General features: G+C 35.4%; 1 protein-coding gene and 1 pseudogene across 1 annotated transcript in view; one reads left to right on the plus strand and one right to left on the minus strand.

Annotated features, from left to right (window-relative positions):
- LOC145277681 (uncharacterized) overlaps positions 1-12281 on the plus strand; it is a 157873-nt gene that overhangs the window by 125689 nt on the left and 19903 nt on the right. The gene's annotated exons all lie outside the window — the stretch shown is intronic.
- Positions 4267-4390, minus strand: LOC145278537 (U2 spliceosomal RNA; annotated as a pseudogene).

Raw genomic sequence — 12281 nt, forward strand, 5'->3', positions numbered from 1 at the left:
TTTCTTCTATTGTGTGACAAACTGATCAAGCTTTGCTGAGACATGTACGACCCAAGTTTGTGTACAGAAAGTCTTGCTTCCCTTTTCATGATGGAATTTAATCTGTCGTTTTTCTTCTTTTTTTTTTGTGCACCTGCATTTATGCTTATTTTTATTGGATATATGATTCTTTAAAAAAAAACAAAAAAAAGCAACTGATACTCCATCACAGATTGCCTGTTTTCAATTTGAGCTCAGCGTTAGATTTGCATTCCATTATATTAATATTGATATTTCCAGCAATCAATAATGGTTTCAATGTTTATATTTTATATATAATGCTATCACAAATATAAATATGAATTTTTTTATTTCACATAGCGTTAATTTGCTACAACCCAAGTTTCTCACATTCATGCAGTTCATCAGGTTGTCTGTAAGGAAATAAAATGTTTAATTTTTTTTCTTTTTTAATTGCAAACTGACTCTCAAAGTTAAGTATTTGTTTGTCATCGGCCCATTATTACCTGTGTTTGTCAATATTTCAGTGCATATGTGCGTCTGTATGTGTGACTAGGGTTTATGCATATATGCATGTTAATGTTTTCTGCTTTTATGGTGAGGTCCATATGTTGATACTAAGTTGACATCTATACAAATGTTTTTCCTTTGGGTGCTTCTACAGAATTTGAATAATACCAAATGGACTTTTGCTGAAATAAACTTAAGACTTTGGTTAGGATTAGGGTAAAAAAAGAACGCTGGTTCAAATTCTTTAGAAACATTTTTGTTTTTCTTTATGCTGGTATGTGTTTCAGTGGGCAAATAAGGCGTGTTCAATAAGTTATGCCCTGTGACCCATATTTAGTTATCTGATCTAGCTGAAATTTTGCATGTGCAATGACTTATATCTATGGGTTAGGTGTAAAATTACAGCTCTAAACTAATTGTGGTTTCTAATTTGCAGATATTTAAACAGTCAGGTGTGAAAAGGAGCCTGTTAAATATTGTGCACTGATTCGGTTTTTTTTTTTTTTTTTTTTTTATTATTATTTAAAAGGACACCTACCACAGGAGAGGGTTAATGAAATGAAAGAAACATGTGGTAATATTTATCATATGACCTTGTAAAATGCTAGCAGAAAGTTGTAGAAACTGCTTCTAGCCTGGGCCTTCTCCCCCCCACACACACACTTTTGTCATTGATGACATATCTGCCAGTCATAGGCTGCCATTTTAGAAGATCAACTTGTACCTATGCACCAAATAGCTAAGAGGTCAAGATTAGTACAAGATCTGTGGAAACTACTAATGAAATTGGAAGTTATCAAAAGGTAATATCAGCAAAAGTATCTTCCTCCTACAAGACAATGCTCTGTTGTCAAATCAAAAGCATGGGCTTGTGGCTATGAAATCTACTCCATCCTCCGTACTCTTCTAACCTGACACCCTCTGACTTTCATCTCTTTCCAGCCATTAAGTTGTTTTTGAAAGGAAACTGTTTCTCAGATGATGCAGTCTTGATTTCCGAAGTCACGTCATCAGCTTTGGGTGTTGTTCAAAAACTGTCTCCAGAGCTGCATCAAACAAGGGGAGAAATGAGTAACTCTAGGTTGTTCCTATGTAGAGAAAGACTAATAACTGTGCCAAGTTTCGTTGTTCTACTTCTATGAGAAATGGGTTGGGTGCATAACTTATGCAGTGCCCCACATAGCATGCTGGCATGTTCTAAAAACCCTAGAATGTCATTTTTGTTGGCAGAATCAGCTGATGAAATTTCTATATCTACAGTGAGTATGGTGAGGTGCTAATTTTTTTTTTTTTTTTTTTTTTTTTGCTTTTGTCTTTTTTTTGTCTGTAACTGTTCTTGTATTCACCCTCTCTCTAGAAGTGGTGGGTTGAGCCAGCTTTACATCTCTTGTCAAGGCAGTTCACCTCCCACAAATCGGCGTGTTAGTTCTTGGCAAGCTTCAGCCATTCCTGGTTCCAGTGTTGAGCACCAAAAATGCAGGGCCCAACCAATTTCCGTTTTCACTATTCCTATCTTTATTAGTTTATTACTAACGGTTATGAAAGTTATTACGAAAAGCAAATCTATTTTTTTTTTCTTAATGACAACTTTCATAAATATTATTAAGGACATATTGATGAATGCAATTCGTATTATGTTTCTGAAAAAATATGAAGTAATAAGTAGTGATCTATAGTGATAAGTACGAAGGTTGTTCTAAAAGTAAACCTATTTTTGTAACTCAAAAAGTTGAAGAGCTACGAAAATGGGAGTGGTAGCATTAAACGAGCGACCTTTTGGGTTTCAGAATTTATTTTTTCTGTATAGTCATTATCATTCTCAATGAATTTCTGCCAGCAATGAATGAAGATTGTGCATGGACGTCTGGAGTGCGTTTTGTCATATAACGACTGTTCTAAAAAAAAAAACTTGTATTCCATTTTTTTATTTATTTTTTTTTTATTTTATTAACTTCAACTGAAAAGCTCTGAAGACGAGTGGTACCATTAAAATGAGCAAGATTTTTTTTCTGCTTTTTCAGCCCAAACAAGGCACAGTGCTACTTTGCTATAATAGCTACTATTTGGGAGCAAATTTGGAGGGATACTATGTAGGTAGTGGAGCAGCAAGATGTCTGTTCAATTTGCATACAGTCAGGAAGTACAGATTCGGAAGGAAATTCCAATGTCAAGTAGTTTGAAGGAAGAAACTATTTCAGCATCCAGAGATTTCTACAGTGTAGAAGTGGGATTTTGCTGCTTATCGGGTTGTTGGGGGGGCGGTATTTACAATGAAAGGATACAAGTGCTTGGAGTTTGTAACCATATAAACCTTATCTTTACACACCTGCATCCGAATATTATTACAGTGATGTCATTGAAATGGGTATAATTTTTTTATTTGTTTCAAGTTTACTAATGTTTGTGTGTGGTTATTTTCATGATTTTCAATATTTTAACTCTTTTTTGTAAGGAAAAAAAAATATTATTTGGATTATTTAGACATCACCCCCATGAGTTTTTTGCACAACGTCACTGGATGTAACTTTTAACCTTCTTCAGGTGTATCTTATTGAATTCAGGGAAATTTGAACTTTGGAATCTGCACACAATCTTGAACAAAACCCTTTATTTAATCCACAGGTGTAACTTGCTTTCATTCTGTCTGCCATGACCGGGTGGAATTGCTAAGTAATTTACAAATGTATTTTAGTGTCACTGACACTGAGGATTGAACCTTCAACCTCCATAAGAGTGTAACTTACAACTGAAAGCACTTTATCTATTACTAAATAACATTAAAGATGAGAACTGTAGTCTGAATAATCTAAATCTTAATCTCAAAAATTCAGAAAAAAATAATTGGGTGTGGGATAATTTATTGGATGTTATTCTTTTAATGAAGGAAGTGTCTGTGTTGAGTTAGTATATTTTCAGCTTTAGTTATTTTGTTTTTTATTCATCTTATTTTTGTATGTTTTTGTCATCAATATTATTTGAGGTGATTGGTATTTTAGGTGTTTGATTATATATGTATGCATTTATGAATTTAGAAAATGTTCAATTCATGAGATCAGGTTACTTACTCCTGTCAAGATACAGCATTCACCTTAACTTCCTTTGAAAGCAGAAGTTTCTAGGAAATATTAAATTCACAAATGATTTCCGGTTGCATATATTTTCTGGTCAGGGGAGATATAATTTTAACAAAATTAATTTTTGCAATTCTTTGCTGGGAGGTGGCAACAACCTCCCACATATTGAATTTAATAGTTGGTGCCCAGCTTTCTGAGCAATTGAGCTCGATAAAATAAACGGCGACAGAAGCCCAGAAAGTTTGTTTTTAAGAAGGCTGAAATGCTTCATTATTCTTGGATGGACATGTTCGTTTCTGGATTCTGATTGGCTACTCATAAATTGATAATGTATGCCGGTAAGTGTCCATTCAATTCTACATCTTCTTTCCACCGGCTTAGCTAGCATAACGGTCTTTAGAGAAAAATAGCCATTAGTCGTGTGCTCTCGTGTAATGAATGAATGTGTGAATGTAGGATTGACATGAAATTCTTAAAGATAAACTAAAATGACCGAAAAAATGGGCTGAAATGACTTAAATAAATAAAAGGTAAATTACTTAAAATGACTTTAATGAACTTAAGAATGAATCGGATGACCTTAAGAATGACTTGAATGCTTAAAAAATAACTGGAATCCTTCAAAAACAACTTGAATGATCTGGAGAATGACTTGAATGGCTTTGAGACTGACTGGTTGTAAAGTGGGTGATCATTTTACATTAAATTAATACAGAAAAGTGATCACCCACTTTATATCACAATTACAGCATGTAGTAAGGACAGATACTACAATTTGATCTTGGCCAAAAGGCCAAGAAAAGGGTATTTATTTGCTCCCTCACCGAGCAAATTAAGCACAAGGCCGATTTTTAATGTGAGGAGTGAAGGGGAAATGAGGACCAACTCCCCGGGGAGTAGGGGAGCTGGATAGTGACAATTGGTATGAAGGGTTGCCCCTACATTGACCAAGGTCTTATATGTGGGGTTGCCCTCACATATGGTCTTTGCTTTCAGTATCTGCCAGAACAGATACTACACTTTGAGATATTAAATCCTTTATTCATGTTAAAAATACATTGAAAATCAACAATGAACAAAAAACTTAGGCACATGGCCAACTCAAAAGGGGGGATTGTGGGGGTCATTGATCATTCTTGTCACTCCAGAACTAAACAAAATCAAAAGTTTCTCCCAGCTAGTATCTTTCACAATAATACCACATTCACCCTTTCATACTGGGGGATGTCCTACTTAACTCCCAATTTTTAAAACATTTTTTATTGACGTGTAAAAACAAAAGATAACAATAAAAATGGAACAAATAATTCATTTGTGTCGAGGGCGGGGGGGGGGGTTAAAAAGTGATTAGTAGGACCCTCCCACCCCCGTCTAGTTGATAGACTGCCCGTTCCACTAGGTTTGTAAAAGGCACCTTGCTTCTGCGGGTCAGTCTCTAAGTGGGGATGCCCTCTAGATGGGGTGAATGGAGAAAAGAAAATTTTTTGGGTAAAGAATGGGGGTTAGTTTGTATTTCTTTCCCTCCAAGATGGGTGAAATTTAGAGGAGGCAGTGAAAACAAAAATTGCAAGATGGAGGGGGTGGGGATCTTGGAGGCTTCCTAATCGGGGAGGGATGGAACACATACTCAGCTAGCTGAGAGGCTACTTGTTTAATTTTTCTTTACGGAACTGCGCATTCCACACCTAGGCGGGAACACGTATTCAAATTTGGTTCCTCTTCGTACACACAGACTTGCTACATGTATCCATCTTCTGTCAAATGCCACGCGATGCAGCCTTCTTCTATTACATTTGATCTTCACCCGTAGTTGGTGTTTAAAGAAAGCGATCAGATCCTGATCAGAAAAAGACCCCCCCCCCCCGGCAACCTTGCAGACGTGACGTCCAAATCACCATTCTCACCATGGCCAGGATCGTAACGTAGACCGTTTGTCTTTCCTGGTCCCGCGGCGGTCTCACGTTGTCCACAACATTGGATACGGTAATTGGGTGAGGATGCTCAGAATTGATGTGAGCCGTCACTTCGCTGACATACGACCAGTACCGGCGGAGTTCGCAGCAATCTAACAAAGCATGATCAGTCGTTTCTACGGCCGTTGTCCCACAATGGGGACAATCAGGCAACTCCAAAAACCCGGAACTGCATTGTATGTTGTTGAGTGGAAGTGCATTTCGGGCCAATCGCTAGGTCAGAGAGAACTCCGAATTGTTCAGATGACTCGAACCTGGCACCCAGCTCCACACAGAGCGGATCTCTCTCTGTTGCCAACCCAAACACGTGCATAGCGGGTCGTCGGCAGATAGTGACGATTGGTATGAAGGGTTGCCCCTACATTGACCAAGGTCTTATATGTGGGGTTGCCCCCACATATGTTCTTTGCTGGCAGTATCTGCCAGAACAGATACTACACTTTGATCTTCATATATAATTTATTTTGTGAAAATTACAATCAAAATAATTCAATGTAAAATTAAAATAAATTAAAAGCAAAATTCAAATTTACAAAACAAATTTAGGCACAGGCCCTATAAGATCTGTGTGGGGGAGTGTTGCAGGGTTTTTGTTACTGCAGTGAAAATGGAGTCTTTGGCAACTTTACTCTTGACTGGCAACATTTACCGCAATACCTCATTCACTCTGTGGACTCTAAACTAACTAATGAAAACCCCAGCGTTTTTGCAAAAAAGAATATATTTACAATTACTTTGTGTGTGTGTGTAAAATTTGTTTTTTTTTTTTTTTTTTGTAATTAAAATGTGTGTGTGTGTGTGTGTGTGAAAAAAGTTCAATTCATTGGAAAATAAAAAGTTCTTGAATTTTGGATTTGATCTTGGCCAAAAGGCTAAGAAAAGATTAAAAAGCTAAGAATAGCATTTATTAACAGACCTTTGATCTTAACCAAAAAGGCCAAGCACAAAAGTGTTATGGACAAACTGACAGACCGAATTATAGAGTCGCTTGCACGTGACTAATAAGCTGTCTGGCTTGATTGTGAAGGATCAACACAAACAATGCATAGGTGTATTCTGCTGGCATTAGTTTACCAATGTTAGGTACCTGGACAATGTCATTATGCTTCCTCTAGTTTGCGGCACTAGTTTTCTAGATGTATGAAAATCCCAAGATGTTGATTTGGAGGATTCAGGCAAAACACTAGGAATAGCGATTGAAATTGCAGGTGGTTCAAACTTTCTGAGGAATCAGCCATTTCACTGGTTAAGTCTGCATGACCCATCATTCCTGACCCAATATTAATAGTTAGGAAGGGTTTTGACAGAACTGCCTGTTGTGTCCCATCGGTGATTGATTGAGTATTATATTGAAACTATTTCTCTTTATTGTCATGGGCATATAGTATGAACTGTTCAATTTTACTGCTCTGTTAATTTGTGTGCAGGTTTTCTTGACTACCTACACACAAAAGGTATTGCAACTTCGAAAACAAAGTAAATACCATTCTGAAGAACAATGGACTAAATGAGAAAGTAAATGGCAAACTATGGAAGGCCATACAAGTAACTTTGGATTCTCACAATATGAAGCTATTCTGTTAGAAATATATTCTACCTGATTGCTGCATTCTGTTCTATTGTTACTCTGCTGTTATGAATGCGACCTTATGATAGACTATTTAAATACAGCCATAAATCCACTTCTGGTACTTCAATTTCTGTATGAACAAAACCAGGCCAAGTATACATTAGAAATCATATCAAAAGTAAGTATCACTCTCTAGTTACGCCTGCTACTTAACTGAAGATCAGTCCTTACCAAGCCCACTATGTTTACTGGGTTCGACACTACTGTTAACATGATTTGGCTGTTGAATTGATTAATGGAGATAATACTTTAAGCCAAGTAGATGTTTGCATGCCATCTGTTAGTGGGATAGAAAGCTCTACAAGTAAGAAGGAAAGAATGCAATTTTCTGAACCGAGAGCAGCAAGCAACCCTTGTGGAGAAGCAGTTGCGAGTGAAGTTCTGGTTGAGCCACTGTAAAGATCTTACAGGATATGAAAATTTGATAATTATAATGGTTTTGTTACTAACTAGGACACTAACTAAAAAATCCAGAAAATCGAAGGATTTTATTACTAAATAGAACACTATTAATCTCTTATAAAATTTGAGGGAGAAAATGTTGTAAATTGATTATGGTCATGCATTTGAAAACATTTTGTAAGGTTAACTTAAAACTATAAGAAAACAAAAAAAAAATGTTATGAAATGTTTTCTTAAATGATTATAATCATTATTTAAAAAAAGAAAAAATTTCTAAGATTTTCGGCGTAATACACCTTTTCCAAAGAAGACTATTGCTTTATTTTTTTTTTATGTAGTATTTTTCTCTTTATTTTGCTGGTGGTATTAACCCGGAGAAGTCAGTCCCTCATGAAGAGATAAAAAAGGATTTGTCTGGTGCTGTTGACGGTTGTTATCAGTCTGCAGTCAATGTGTGGTTTAGCGTGAATTTTAAATAGTAGTTTGATCACGTCTTTGAAAATGTTTTGTGAGGTTAATTTGAAAATTTTAGAAAACCAAAAAATGTTGAGATATTTTATTAAACGATTAAAATCATTTTTAAAAATTTTTATTTTAAGACTTTGTGATTTCAAATTGTAAATTATATTCTTACCCCCTTCCCCCCCCAAAAAAAATTAATGAATTCCTCAGTCAGTAACAATCTCTTATTATTCTCCATCTCTGAACAGGTTAGGATGCTATGAAGTGACAAAGCTGGCAGTGAAGCAAGTTGTCAAAGATGGACTGATATTATAGATATTTCAGGATGGCTTGGATGATGCTCGTTATCCAATGATCTTTGGAAATCTGTACTGTCACAAATTATCCTCTTTGCTTTTTTAACAGCAGGCTCTGCTTAGTCGTTGCACTGGGTGTATGATTCGATATTAGTTTTGAGATGATGGCACGACTTAGTTTTAGATGATAGAAAATAATCCAACCAGTAATCTATGGTCTTTTTATTTTGTCACATGTACATACATCATACAGATTTTTCTTTTAGTTTTTTCAATATGGGGGGGGGGGGGGTCTGGACAAGAGCCAATGTTTTTACTTATCTCATTGTATCTTCATATATAGGTCTTGCTAAAGGCTAAGTATCCCTGAGACATCTGGAGATACATTGATGAAGGCTTTAAGTGGCAGAGATTCTTTATCCAAAGCAATTGAGTGATAACCATCCACTGGGTCTCAGACAGTATTTATGTTGCATGGTAGATGTAATTAAAATGGTAAACTAGCTGTAAGATGAATATGTGCAATGCGGCTGGACAGACATGGGAATCACTAGCCTTTTTTAACATATTTTGACAAAATATTCAAGCAGGCAATCTTTAAGCCTGCCAATGTTTTTTGGAGAAGGGGAAAGGAGGGCTTTTTGGATGACTTGGCAATTGATGTTTGCTCTTCACAGGTTCATGGTTAACACCCAATTCTTGTGTGTTACCCTCCATCAAGAGGATGTACTGTATTGCAATATGTGCCTGGGTTGACAATGTTACTGCAGAGTTTAGGAAATTTTTGGACAGTATTCACATCAATCCTTGTTGCCTTGTTGAAAAAAAAGCCATTGGACACCTTGTGAAAGGTTTTTGGATTTTCTTCCCTGGATCGCAATTTCACAGACAATCATCCCTGACATAAAAGTGCAAAGTCTCCCACAACCCAAAATATTTTTAATGATACGGTGCCATTATTCATTATTAGGTTCATGTTAATCAAATGCCTTGTTTTCCCTAGATATAAAGTGTCTTTACCATCAGGAAAGATCTTCAACTTGGTTCTGTAGTCCTCACAGGTGTTCTTGAACTGTTTGGGATCTGGATTTGTTGAAAATGGGATAATATATGCATTCATTTCTGTTACTTCATTTTCACTTGTGGTCATATATGTACGCTTTGTTTGGTTAAATATGATGTTGAAGCGTCTCAAGATAATGTTTCCTTGCCTGCCACACCTTGAAAGTTGGTTAGGTTTTACATAAGTGCTGCTTGTTTGATCCGATGCTGGTCATTTTAACAGACAGGAACTCGTTTCCAAAGTGCCATGTTGGTGGCTACCACAATTTATGCAAACTTGAAAAGAGTTCGGTTTAGTGAACCTATTATCATGATTAGAGGAGGTGCTAGTATGAACTTTACCTCTGTTAGTTTGTGGAGAACTGATCTTTTGTCTTTAGTATGTCGACATATGGGCAGTAGCCATATTTGAAGTGTTTGTTATTGATGTTTGATCTAAAGATAACAATTTGAAAGTTTTGGAATGACAGACATTCTGCTGGAGTCATTTGCTGTTACCATGATGTACATGTTGGACAGGTCATGCTTATAAAAAAAAAAAATTGTGATCGACGGTTGATATGAACAAGGTAGTTTAGTAGTATCCTAGTCTCCCACTCTGATATAAAGGTAAAAGCAACATGATTGATGATGGAATTTCACTCATGAATGACCAATGTCTCTGTTATTCCTAATAACTTCTCTGGGTTTGTTATGAACGATTTAGGGTGGATGTTGATGATGGCATGCTGGATGAACTCTTTAGCAGAGTTGTATAGCTTAATGTTGGCATACTTGTCATTTTGGTGAACACTTTCCTTTGTTTTGTCTCTGGCTAGGTTTGACCACGTAGGATCCAGTTGGTTGCTGAGGTCATCTCCCCACTTTACTTTTAGCATTCCTTTAAGTGTTTTTCCATTGCTCTAAGATCCATTCTGTCACTTCAGACGTCAAGCCTTTTTTTTACAAGGGGTCCAATTGTATTTCGGAATTTTTGTGATGAGGATTAATAATTTGTATTATTTGGATGACTGTTCTCATCCTAATCGCGCAACGTTTCGGTCGATGTAATCTCCAACCTTCTTCAGGTGTATCTTGTCAAACTCAGGAAATCTTCCCGTTGAACCGCATGAATTGCTGTAATCCTTCATCTACAAAAACTTCGGTTAAGAATCGGTTCTAAATGGAGATATTTTGAAGATTGAAAGTTCAATTTTAACTTATCATCAATAGGGTTTTTGATGACTCCTGGAGTAAGGATCTCTTCCTGGTTTCCTTCTACTTTGTTTTGCCACTTGACCTCATAGGATCCATTTGGTTACCGAGATCATCTTCTCACTGTAATTTTCGCATTTATCTACGTCTTTTTCCATTGCCCCAGGAACCATTCTGTTACTCTTGTAGTCTATATATATATATATATCTATTTTCGAGATACCCAGGCAATAATACCTAAACATTAACACTTTTACTCAATCATAACTGACAAGATAAAGCAATCTACCACCAACTAATTGAATTGGAAATTCCATTCAGGTTTTCTAGTTTGATAGGATGCACCTGAAGACGTTTCAAAGTTACATTGACAAAAACTTCCTGTATATAACATTTAAAATAGCAAATATACCATAATCTAACTAAATGTTAGCATTAATATTTAATGGGACATGGATTCCAAGAATTATTAAATAAACCAGAAATTAGATTTCCTTTTATAGTAAAAATTTCATTTTACAACAATTTCTTGCGACTAAAAAAAGATGTGTTCTTTAGATTATTTTATTTAAATATGTGTTCCTAGTTTAATTAAAAAAAAAAAAAGATTTAACTAAATTAGTTTAAAAATTTTGAAAGCCGAATGTTGTTATAACATTTATTAAATGACTAGCTGACTGCCCAGCATTGCACGTTTGTAAAATACGCTTACATATGATATTTTAATTTATGCAGATTTCGCATTTATTATTTGTCAATTCTCTATCGATTATAAGATATTATATTGTAGTCAATATATAGTAGTGATTTCAAAAGTAAAAAAAAAAAATGACTTGGATGCCATCAACTAGAATTGAAACCAAAACATATAGCATTCAAGCTTTAGTTGTTACCGTTTGAACTATCGTCAGATGAATAAGAAATAGTTAAAAATGAACCAACTTTAATGCATATATTTGCGCATGTGTACAAATAGCATCTGCCAAGTTCAATTTTTTTTTTTTTCAATTTTTGACTCCTTAGCACCTATTTTTAAAGGCTAAAACCAGATTGAAAGTGTTCTCAAGGTTCAAATACCCTATATATCAAGTTTCAAGTCTGTAGACCAAATATTCCGAGAGTAGTTTGGTAGATACACAGACAAGGTCACTTATATATATAGCATGACCCAGAAAAGAACAATCCACAAAAAATACAATCATTTGATCCCTCAAACCACTCTGCAACCTTGCATTCCGGAGGAAACACTTTGAAAATAAATAAATAAATAAATAAAGACAGACATAATGAGTTTTCTAAATTTGATTAAAATAGTTTTCTTTATTCTGAAACTTTGGTTGTTAAAACAGCATAATCATAGATGTATTTTTTTTTTTTTTGTTGGTATTAACTCGAGGGTTCAATCCCTCTTCTATGAATATATTGTTTTACCAATGAAAGTCTCAGAATAAAGAAAACAAATGATTTTAACTATTTAATAAGATAAATTATAATATTCAGCTTTCAAAATTTTCAAATTGTGCTTGCGAAATGATCTTTTCAAAGATGTGTCCAATTTTCTCTATTTAACTAAATCAGGGGTCTCCAAACTATGGACCACGGACCAGATCTGGTCTGCCAAAATCTTTAATCTGGCCCATGGAGATTTTATTGAAAACGTAAAAATATTGAGAATGGA

Source organism: Euprymna scolopes, chromosome 6 (assembly GCF_053919585.1).
Source record: "Euprymna scolopes isolate OS-2025 chromosome 6, ASM5391958v1, whole genome shotgun sequence".
NCBI lineage: Eukaryota > Metazoa > Mollusca > Cephalopoda > Sepiida > Sepiolidae > Euprymna > Euprymna scolopes.